Here is a 13,124-nt window from a genome sequence, read left to right as displayed (position 1 = left end):
CTTTATTGAACACAGATGCAAAAATCCTCAATAATATACTAGCAAACCAAATTCAAAATCACATTAAAAAATCCATACACTATAATAAAGTGGGATCTATCCCAGAGATGCAAAGATGATTTCACAAATGCAAATCAATAAATGTGACAGAACACATCAACAGAAGGAATAAAAATTATATAATTTTTATAGATACGGAAAATCATTTGACAAACTCATCTGACACCTAAAAAAATTAAAGTGCTTGATTTTTTGTTCTAATCACATCTTAACTGCCCTGTTGTGAATATTTTGTTCATAAATACAAAAAGTTTATTGGCTTTCCTTTTTGCTGAAGAATGAAACTTCGTAATAATAATAATCATAATAAATAACAAAACAAAACAACAACAAATAGAAAAACGAGGTGTGGGACCGCTCCCAGCACAGAGTTCGAGTTCAAGTGCTCCGTCCTGTCTGCTGTCTGCCTATGTCATCTCTCCAATCCCAGTGCCCCCAGCAGGGGCGAGGGCGACCTCCAATATTTATGAGGCACTGATGATCCTTGGCCGGATCCATGATTTCATCAAGGAAGGAAAAATGATGATTGTGATTTCTGTTATTACTTCTGCATTTTATAATGAAAACTTTTTGTAACAATTTTGGTTACACTAATGAAATTCATATTACAGAGGCAGTATATGTATTCCTCCAGTGGTGAATAATGTTATTTATGGGAAGAGAGATTGTTAGGAAATGAGAAGTTTCTTAAAATCTGGATGTTTCAATACGCTTCAATTATTGTATTTTTTGATGCTCAAAGTGTCCAAATTTTATCCAGTGGAACTACTTCAGGTACTCTTGCTTCCTTTTCACTTGACCTCATTACTCTTTGATATCTCTCTTGCTTTCTGAAGAAGAATATGTTTTAGGACTATTGTTAGCATTTCTTTAGAAATCATAGTTAATTTACCTGAGAATTATATCTAAAGACAACTTTTGGGAAACTCTGGTTCTCACTGCTACTAGTTAGCATGGCTTTTATGTTTTTTGCAACAGAGAGTTAATAACTATGCTTTTCCTAGAAAGAGAAAAATAAACTATAATTTTATATTTCTAATTCAAATTAAAATTATAGAATTTTTACTTAAATTCATTGTTTCTATCTATTTAAAATATTTTATCTTTTCCTGAAAATCTTGTTTTTGATAATATCAGTATAATTACTTACCAATTTGTCTTATGTGTCTCAAAATAATACCAGTAGTAGTACAAAACAAAACTACTTAATGTAGTTTGATATATCTTTGCCATTATTGTGTCATTAGAATATACTTCACTAGTCTGTGTTTAAAGATACTATATTTGAAATATTTTCTCTTGGTGGTTATTCCATCAACTTTTCCATTTCAGGTAAATTTTCAAATGTAGGACAAAAATGTGATTGTAATATTGGAGTATTACCTTATAAATGACTGCACATTCTGTGGTTATGTTCCATTTTGTTATTTTCATTTATCTTTTATCACTTTATTTTGATCAATTTAAAATTGCCTGTTGTTCACTTCATTTAGTTCTGATTTCATCTTATTAATTTCACTCCTTCTGCTGAGTTTGGGGTCAGTCTGTTCCTCTTTCTCCAGCTCTTTGAGTCTATTCATTAGGTTGTCCATTTGTAAATTTTGTGTCTTTTAGATAGAGGCATTTATGGAAATAAACTTTCCTCTCAGGACTGCTTTAGCTGTGTCCCACAGATTTTGATAACTTGTGTCTCCTTTGTCATTTAGTTCAAAGAATCTTTTGATTTCCATCTTGATTTCCTCATTTATGAAATGATCGTTCAGGAGAGGTTGTTTAGCCTCCATGACTTTGAGTAGAAACAAGAATTTCTATTAGGGTTGATTTCTATTTTTCCATTGTGATCTGAGTATATGCACAGTATTACTGAAGCCAGCATAACTCTAATACCAAAACCAGGAAAGGATGCAACAAAAATACAAAACCACCGACCAATATCCCTCATTAATATAGATGTAAAAATTCTCAATAAAATCCTAGCAAATCCAATCCAGCTGTTTATCAACAAAATAATCCATCATGACCGAGTGGGTTGCATCCCAGAGACACAGGGAGGGTTCAATATACACAAATTTATAAATGTAATGCTCCACATAAATAGAAGCAAAAACAAAGACCATATGATCCTCTCCATAGATGCAGAAAAAACATTTGAAAAACTTCAACACCCTTTTATGATCAGAATGCTTAACAAAATAGGCATAGACAGAGCCTACCTAAAAATCATACAAGCCATATATGAAAAACCCACAGCCAACATCATACCGAATGGGGAAAAATTGAAAGCCTTCTGAGTCAGCACTGGAACCAGACAAGGTTGCCCACTGTCCCCACTGCTATGCAGCATAGTGCTGGAAGTCCCTGTGAGAGCAATCAGGCAAGAGAGCAGAATGAAGTGTGTCCGAATGGGGACAGAAGAGATCAAACTCTAACTCTTTGCAGATCATATGATATTATATCTATAAAACCCCAAGGATTCAACCAAGAGACTTGTGGAACTGATAAATGAATTCAGTAGAGTGTCAGGATACAAAATCAATACACACAAATCAGAGGCATTCATATATGCCAATAACAGTCAACAGAGAACCAAATCAAAGACTCAATACCCTTTACAATAGCAACAAAGAAAGTAAAAAAACATAGGAATACATGTAACTAAGGAGGTAAAAGACCTCTACAGGAAGAACTATCAAACACTGAGGAAGGAAATTGCAGAACATGTAAATAGGTGCAAAACCATACCATGCTCATGGATTGGAAGAATCAACACTGTTAAAATGTCCATACTACCCAAAGTGATCTACAGATTCAATGCAATCCCTATTGAATTACCAACATCATTTTTCACAGATATAGAAAAAATAATTTTATGCTTTGTATGGAACCAGAGAAGACCCCATTTAGCAAAATCAATTTTAAGCAATAAGAACAAAATGGGAGGTATTAATTTACCAGACTTCAAGCTATACTACAAAGCTGTGGTTATTAAAACAGCTTGGTACTGGCACAAGTACAGGGACACAGACCAGTGGAACAGAATCAAGAATCCAGATATAAAACCATCCTCATGTAGCCATCTAATATTTGACAAAGCAGACAATAACATACTCTGGGGAAAAGAATCCTTATTCAATAAATGCTGCTGGGAAACCTGGATAGCCACATGTAGAAGACTGAAACAGGATCCACACATTTTACCTCTCACAAAAATCAAATCACAGTGGATAACAGACTTAAACCTTAAGTGTGAAATGATTAGAATTCTAGAAGAAAATGTGGGAAAGACTCTTATAGACATTGGCCTAGGCAAAGAATTTATGAAGAAGGACCCAAAGGCAATCACAGCAACAACAAAAATAAATAAATGGGACCTTATTAAATTAAAAAGCTTCTGCACAGCCAAAAAAAAAAAAAAAAAACTGTCACGAGCGTAAATAGACAAACTACAGAATGGAAAAAAGTTTTTGCATGCTACACATCTGACAAAGGACTGATAACTAGAATCTATTTAGAACTCAGGAAAATCAGCAAGAAAAAATCAAACAACCTATCAAAAATTGGGCAAAGGACATGAACAGAAATTTTTCAAAAGAAGACAGAAGAATGGCCAAAAAACACATGAAACAAACCTGTAACATCTCTAATCATCAGGGAAATGCAAATCAAAACCACACTGAGATATCACTTAACTCCAGTGAGAATGGCCTTTATCAAAAAGTCCCAAAAAGGTAAATGTTGGTGTGGATGCAGAGAGATAGGAACACTCAGGCACTGCTGGTGGGACTGCAAACTAGTGAAACCTCTGTGGAAAGCAGTATGGAGATACCTTAAACAGATACAAGTAGACCTACCATTTGATTCAGGAATCCCATTACTGGGCATTTACCCAAAAGAACAAAAGACATTCTATAACAAAGATATCTGCACCTGAATGTTTATACCAGCACAATTCACAATTGCGAAGATGTGGAAAAAGCCCAAGTGCCCATCCATCAATACATGAGTGGATTAATAAAATGTGGTATATGTATACCATGAAGTACTACTCAAAATAAGAAACAATGGTGATATAGCACCTCTTGTATTTTCTTGGAAAGAGTTGGAACCCATTCTACTAAGTGAAGTATCACAAGAATGGAAAAATAAGCACCACATGTACTCACCATCAAATTGGTTTCAATGATCATCACCTAAGAGCACATTTAGGAATAACATTAATCGGGTGTCGGGCAGATGTGGGTGGGGGAGGGGATGGGTGTATACATATATAATGAGTGTGACGCTCACTGTCTAGGGGATGGACACGTTTGAAGCTCTGACTCCGGGAGGGGGCGGTAAGGGCAATATACGTAACCTTAAATTTTTACCCCAATATGCTGAAATAAGAATAAAAAAAAATAAAATTAAAAAAAAACATATATGCTGAGACAGTCAATGATAAATGTTCTTCACCACAAAGGTGATGACTATGAGAATTAAAGCATCTGTTGGCCGGGCGCGGTGGCTCACGCCTGTAATCCTAGCTCTCTGGGAGGCCGAGGTGGGCGGATCGTTTGAGCTCAGGAGTTCGAGACCAGCCTGAGCAAGAGCGAGACCCCATCTCTACTAAAAATAGAAAGAAATTATATGGACAGCTAAAAATATATACAGAAAAAATTAGCCGGGCATGGTGGTGCATGCCTGTAGTCCCAGCTACTCGGGAGGCTGAGACAGGAGGATCGCTTGAGCCCAGGAGTTTGAGGTTGCTGTGAGCTAGGCTGACGCCACGGCACTCACTCTAGCCTGGGCAACAGAGTGAGACTCTGTCTCAAAAAAAAAAAAAAAAAAAAGCATCTGTTAATTAGCTAGAATAAGCATTAGACAATGGGTGTGTGTGTATGTATATATATTTCAAAACATCACATTTTACATGATAAATACATATAAGGTTATCAGTCAATTAAAAAAATCAATAAAAATCTTTGAAGTATAGCATTGTTCTAAATGCTGAGCCTGGATCTTTGTCATGAGCTTAACTGAACAGTTTCAAAAATATAGAGCTTTAGTGCTGTTTTTGTCATTCTATTTGTCAGTCATAAGCAAGGGAACTCTGATATTTACCACCAGATTCAGAATCCAGCACAGAACATGAAAAGGGCTTTAATGCTTTTATTTGAAGCTAAGGACAACTGGACTTCTTGGCGTTGATGATTATGGTATGGAAGACAATAAAGAGATATGTAGTGCTCACTGTCCCACCTCTGGCCACTGTCAGCACAGAAAAGAAGATTGCATGCCAAATCACTGATGAAATTCTCAATCAAAAAGCTGCCATGATCCGAGATTCCTCTAGAGAGAATGACCAAATTGTTGGCCACAGTTAGATGACTGAAAATGAAAACTGTGTACTATGTACTGTACGAACTGAAATAAAGTCATGTAAAATAAATTCTCTAAGATTGAAATATCAGGTAAAGAAAGATTATTCCAAATTTTAAATCCACAGAAATCATTCTATTAAATTCTAAAAATACACTGAAAATACACACTCATAAGTAGATTCTAGATGGATACATATGTTGTACTATAAGTAATTGATAGAAAATTAAATTCAAACTTCTTCATTTACCTAAACTCTCTATTAAAAGATGGCCAAGTTCTGATGTTTCTTTATATAGTGCTTACCATATACATCACACACTTATTAATGCTTTCCTTATTTTAATTATTTTCATATTTATGACACTATATGTTAGGATCTAATAACATTTTGCCTTTACAAAGCAAACAATACTGAGTTCTTGATTTAATCCTCTGGCATTCAGAATTGTTTATCTTTCTTTGTACTTTAAGGCTCTTACTTTTAGCTTAGGACACTGAATCTCTCTAATCTTAAGTAATCAGAATGCTGCATGTATAACCTATAAATGGCCTCAAACTCTCTAAATTATTTTTTTCACCAAATTAAAAAATTCTGCACTTCTCATCAGAACTTTTAAAGTACTGTGTGAACTGGCAGGGGGTGAGTACAACAGTGAGAAAGTTATAGTCCAAGTACAGGCAGAAAGAAGAATGGCTTAGATATATTTGTAGCAGGGAATGAAGATAAAAAGATAGCAAAAACTGGAGAAAATTATGAAATCAAAGAAGCAGAGTTTCCACTTATAAATTCCAAGCGTTGGTTGTTCTGTAGGTCTCTTCTCCCCACATGCAAAATCAGTGCCATTTTTTCACCCTGCACATTTTCAATCTCTTACCTGGAGCCACAAACTCATTCCCACAGAAATATTTACTGCTAATTATAAAGCATCTATTACATACATAACACTGTCCTGTACTTGTTCCTTCTATTTAAATATCAAAACAACCCCATAATTTATAAATCCTTCTTAGTGTTTACCTGAACAAATTAGCTGACACAGTCAATAAATCAATTAGGTCAATGACCAAAAGTAAAAGAAACAGTGACCAAAAGTACTTTCAATACACTCCCCAAATTAGAAGGAAAATATAGAATGTGCTGAGTAAATATAATGAACTTGATACACTGTGGAATTACTCATACCTTCAGATTATTTTATGAGCACTATTAAATTTTATAAAAATCATTCTTCAAATTGAAGAGCATGTCATATAAAGAATACTTAATGAACTTTGAAATAATAAAATTATACATCAGGCCTAGCATGAGTAATAAGCATGTAAGAACAGAAGACTGGCATGGGAAGGTTCTGAACCAGAAGCTTTAGGGTTTTAAACAAATTAATTCAACATAAAGCAAAAAATTTTGCTTTTAGAATCTTTGAAGTTTCTAGTTCGCTAGTAAATTCTCAACACTTTTGAAATAATCTATTTTTTCCAATATTTCTTCTTTTCTTTTCAAAATAGGTATACATCCACATTCACACAAACATAATTACTTACTCTGTAAATCTATTACAACTAAAGTTCATCTTAACCATGATGTATTTGGATGTTTGATTCCATGTAAATAAAAAATGTGTTTATTTGTGCTTTACTGGCTAAAGAGGTTGCATGTTGAAAGAAAAATGTAGAATAAAATGGACCAAGTAGTCATTCAGTGTTCAGAAATGGATGGCTTTTCATTAAATGGACAATCTTTATTATAAGCATTACAGTAACAATGTAATTGCAAAAATAATAAAAAATAATAAAACTTTTGGGAACATTATACTTTGAAGTATTAGAAATTTAAAGGCACAGAAAAAAGGATCACAAATGATGTCATTTTAGTGTGTCACCAATTGTACATTTTTACAATTCATTACCTCCAACTCTGAGTAACATCAGACAGGTTAACATTAGTGGCAAAATAACACTTCATTCAATCTACAACATGTTTGACACAATAGAAACCTTTTTTAACTTAATAAAACAAATTAAGTTTACATGTAATCTAAAAGTATTTCAAAATTCACTCTATTTCATCATTGTAATTTGCAATTAGTAAAACAATTATTTCTAATATTGCAATTGTTTCATTCTGATCATAATGAGAAGAATATTAGTCTGCATACCTACATTATACATCACTTGAAATACTGTTTGTTAAAAGTCAACCACAAAGCACCTCTCCATTTCATACATGTTACATTTCAGTGATTTCAATTTTCCATGGAAAAGTACATGAATGATGCCTACTTAATACAGAAAGACTTCTAATAACTGTGATGTAGCTACCATTAAAAACACACATTCACATATATACTAAGCATAGCATCTACTGCTTTGAGAGTTGAATCACATCAATATTTGCTTGTCAAAAAATGCAAAAAATTATACTTTGTTACATTTTCACCCCACCCTGACCAGAAAGTGTATTTTACATGTAACTATAACTCTCAAAAAACCTCTCTCTTTTTTCAAACTGACATACAAATAAATTATCTAACTATTTTAACTGGATTATTCTCTATAATCAACAACCTGGTTTAAAGAAATGGTTGAATGTGTTAGTGCCTTAGCGCATTGTACTGTGAATCCTCTGATATCTATTTAGACTTGATTTTTGATTAAATCTGTTCCAAAATTTATTATATATGTAAAGTAGTTTTAAGTATCAATTCTGTGTTGTTCTCTAAGATATACCTTTTCAATAAATCTTTTTTCACATTCATTAAATTTGTAAGGTTTCTATCTATTAAAAATTTTCTGATGTTGAGCAATGCTTGAGAAAATATTGGAGGGTTTCTTTCAGTGTAAGTTCTCTCATGTCTAATAAGATCTGTGATAGAAGTAAAGGTATGTTCAGTGATCTACATTATTATTGTTTACTTTCAGAATAAGTACTGTTGTGCATTTTATGGCTAATGCTTTGGGAAAGCACTTCCATAGTCATTACATTTATCTCACTTTTATCTAATATGATGTCTTTGATGTTGAGTAAGATGTGAGCAGTTATTGAAGGCTTTGCCACATTCTTCACATTTGTAGGGTTTCTGTACAGTATAAATTCTTTTACGTAGAGTAAGGTATGTGTTCCGGGTAATGGTTTTGCCACATTCTTCATATCTGTAGGATTTCTCTCCAGTATGACTTTTCTTTATGTACCATAAGGTGTGAGCACTGGGTAAAGGCTTAGACACATTCTTCACATTTGTATGGTTTCCCTTCACTATGACTAAACACAGAGTAAAGATTGAGGACTGGGTAAAGGCTTTACCACGTTCCTTACATTTGCATGGTTTCCCTCCTGTATGAATTCTTTTATGTAGATTGAGGTCTGTGCACCGGGGAAAGGCTTTGCCACATTCTTCACATTTGTATGGTTTCTCTCCTGTATGAATTCTTTTATGTAGAGTAAGGTATGAGCACTGGGTAAAGGCTTTGCCACATTCTTCACATTTGTATGGTTTCTCTCCTGTATGAATTCTTTTATGTAGAGTAAGACTTGAGCACTGGGTAAAGGCTTTGCCACATTCTTCACATTTGTAGGGTTTCTCTCCTGTATGAATTCTTTTATGTAGAATAAGGTATGAGCACTGGGTAAAGGCTTTGCCACATTCTTCACATTTTTATGGTTTCTCTCCTGTATGAATTCTTTTATGTAGAGTAAGACTTGAGCACTGGGTAAAGGCTTTGCCACATTCTTCACATTTGTATGGTTTCTCTCCTGTATGAATTCTTTTATGTAGAGTAAGGTGTGAGCACTGGGTAAAGGCTTTGCCACATTCTTCACATTTGTATGGTTTCTCTCCTGTATGAATTCTTTTATGTTCAGCAAGACGTGAGCAGTGGGTAAAGGCTTTGCCACATTCTTCACATTTGTATGGTTTCTCTCCTATATGAATTCTTTTATGTTCAGTAAGACTTGAGTACCGGGTAAAGGCTTTGCCACATTCTTCACACTTGTAGGGTTTCTCTCCAGTATGAATTCTCTTATGTGTAGTAAGTTTTGAGTACCAGTTAAAGGCTTTTCCACATTCTTCACACTTGTAGGGTTTCTCTCCTGTATGAATTTTCCTATGTCCAGAAACATTTGAGATGTGGTTAAAAGTTTTCCCACATCTATCATGCCTGAAAATTCCCTCTCCTGTAGGTCTTTTTTATGTCTATTTAGATTTGAAAATTTGGTAAAGACTTTTATACATCTGAATATTTTCCTATGGGTAGTTAACAAACATTGGGTAAGACCATTGTAATACACTTTCTGCCTCTTACACTCATTCATACACTCCCAGTCTTCTCTTAAGTGTATATTTTCAAGGCCACAGGTTTCATGTAGTCTCATTATTGATTTCTGAAATGAGTCCTTTATGCCCTGCTCTGGCACCAGGTCTTGGGTACAATGGGAAGACAGTTCTGAAAGAAATGAAAATAACAAAGTATCTCACTAACTAGACTCAGGTGAATATACTTCACAATTTGAATATATGAAACTATACCAGGCACATTAGCAAGAAAGCACTATAGAATACCATGGTCTTATTTCCATGATAGATGTATGACCTTAAAAATATACTTACAAACATGACTTTTTGAGAAATCATAACTGCTAATAGTTCATAGCACCCCATATGAGAATGACACCAAGAACCAAATGGAACTGGAAGGGAAGTTTGTTACATTTACCTAGCAAAGCCCTTCCTCACCGCTGATATAGAGGAATCACATTAGTAGTAAAATTCCATCTCCTGGACTCCCTTTCAAAAGAGAATGAAAGTATTGGCACATATGTCCATACATCTCGTTTTTTATGGCCTTTCCACAAGCTGGTTTCTGTCTTCTATGATAACTACATAACTCTCTCGGAAAGGTGTGTACATATCAAAAATAAAATTCTGCAGTATTATAATGATGGTAAAAAAAATTTATTTATGCTATAAAATTTGAAAGACAAAATTAAAAAAGAGCATTACCATATATTAATTGATATACAATGTAAAAAGACATAATTATTGACATCAATATCATAAGGTTGGGGGCAGGTGTAAAGATTAAGAATTTTTCTATGCAACTGTAGTTGAGTAGTTATCAGTTCAATGCATTTTGCAACTTCAAAGGATTTTAGGTAATTCTCACTGTGAACATCAGGAAAATGTTCATAGAGATACACAAAGGAAGTTGGACAAAGAAACAAAATATGTCCCTAAATATTAGTGGCACATAATGTAGAAGAAAAAAAGAGGAAACAAAGAAAAAATAGTGACAAATTTATATAAAACGATTAATATTAGGGAAATTATAGTCCTTCCCTTTGAGAAAATTATATAAATATTTATGTACCAGTATTTCCAGTCAGAAGACACAGTTAAATAAAGGGATTAAAAAATCCAACTATATTCTCTCTAAAGAGACTTTACTTTATATCTTGTGAAAACTATAGACTAAAACTGGCAGGATATAACAAGATATACCATGAAAACCTTAAGCATATAACAGCAGTGGAGTTCAAAATTATGTTAGGCATATTATATTTGAAGTGAAAAATGTTACAGTTTATAAAATATACTTTAGGCCAAAACTTTCACAAGAGACAAACAAGGACATTTAATATAAAAAGAGGTCATTCACTGAGAACCCATGAAAGTAATACATATATATGATATCTATCTTTATCTCACATCATGGTTCACAAATATATAAAGAAAATATTGACACAATTGAAGCAAGAAATGGACAGCAACATAATAGGATACTTTGATATTCCACTTTCAATAATAATAAAGTCAGTCAAATTAATAATAAGAAAATAGAAGATTTGAAAACACCGTAGAGCAATTAGACCTAACAGATATATAGAGAACACTCTACAGAATAATAATAGAACATACAATTTTCTTAATACCTCATAAAACATTCTTCCTAAAAAACTACCTGTTTGGCCACAAAACAAGTGTTACCCAATTTTAGAAAACTGAAATTTTGCACACTTTAATTTCTGACCAGAATGGAATGAAACTGTAAATAACTAACAGAAGAAACACAGAAAAATTCAAAAATATATGAAAATAACACACTTTTGAACATGTTCGTGTTCAAGGAAAGAAGACTTAATGCTGTGAAGATGTCGATAGTGGTCTACAGATTCAATGCAATTCCTTTCAAATTCTCAATTTAATTTTTTCAAAAAGAGAAACAGCAAACCCAAAAATAATATGGAATCTCAAGAGACCACAAAGATCTGAACAATCATCAAAAAGACAAACAAAGCTATTGGTACCATACTTCCCCATTTTAAAACATTGAAAAAGCTACAGTAGTCAATGAAGTTTTCTACTGGCAGAAAGACAGAAAACTGGACCAATGAATCAGAAAGAAACACGAATATAAACTCTTGCATATATTGTAAAATAAAAAGGTATCTTCACACTCATATTTATTTCATCATTATTCACAAAGGCCAGTAGATGAAAGAAACCCAAACTTCCCTTACCAAATGAAAGGATAAGTACAATTTGAAACTTAGAAATAATGGATTATTTCTCAGCTTTAAAAAACAAATAATCTAATAACACGCACAGTAGAGATAAACCTTGATGACATTATGCTTAATGATGGGATGGGGGTATAACTACATGATGAATGCAATGCACACTGTCTGGGGAATGAACATGCTTGAAGCTCTGACTCGGGGGTATGGGCAGGACATGGGCAATATATATAACCTGAACTTTTGTACCCACATAATAAGCTGAAATTAAAAAAAATGATTATTTCCCCAAACTCATAGTAACAATTTATTATATTTTTATATATTTGTATTATAAATTTACATTAACAAAATGAAATAAAACAAATTTATAGAATTCAAAAAAAAAGTGAGTGGTGTTTTGGGCAGCTTCTCTAATTGAGACAGAGGCACCAGATGTATTTATTTACCATGGGAACCAGTACTTATGCAAATTGATTCTCCCTGGTTCAGCAAAATCCAATATGGTAGTTCTCCAGGGGAGGTTTGGTGGGGGAACATTGACAGACCACTGTTTTCCTTTTCTCCTCCCCACCCTCCCAATGGACACGAACTTTCATTCACTGCCTGATTTTGAAACTGGGACCCTTCCCCAATGCTTCTCATCCTGTTGACTGTGCTGTCAGCAGACAGATGCACCAAGTGTCTGTCAATGCGAAGATCACAAGCTGAGCTAGGTGAAAAAGCACCCATAGCACTGAGAGCTGGGCATCTCAGCACAGAGAATTCCAGCATCAGCTATGGTGGCGAGAAGGGGCCATGGTCTTCCTGTAACACTCTCAGGAAGAGGGAGTGCCAGGCCACCCTCCTCCTCTCTGAGTTGCAGCACCAGATACACTTTCCAAGGCAGGCTTGGCTGGTAGTTTGCACCCCATTGCCAAAGGTGTGCTTAGTCACTCAGTGCAGCTTTTGCTGGAAATGTTCTCCCCGATGCCCAAGGCAGGCTTAGTCACTCAGTGCAAGGTGCTTTGGCAGTTGCTATGGAGGGAGTGTGGTCACACAGCTATGAGAACCTTAAGCCAAAATTGCTTCCTGGGATGCCTGGAGTGTATCAGGTGCAGAGGGGGGGGTGTCCATGTGCAGTGATTCTGGCTCTCTTGTTGCTCATAGCACACTCCCATGGGATGAGAGACATGCATCGTATTGCAGGCCT

Source organism: Eulemur rufifrons, chromosome 30 (assembly GCF_041146395.1).
Source record: "Eulemur rufifrons isolate Redbay chromosome 30, OSU_ERuf_1, whole genome shotgun sequence".
Lineage (NCBI taxonomy): Eukaryota > Metazoa > Chordata > Mammalia > Primates > Lemuridae > Eulemur > Eulemur rufifrons.
Note: the sequence above shows the minus strand (reverse complement) of the source record.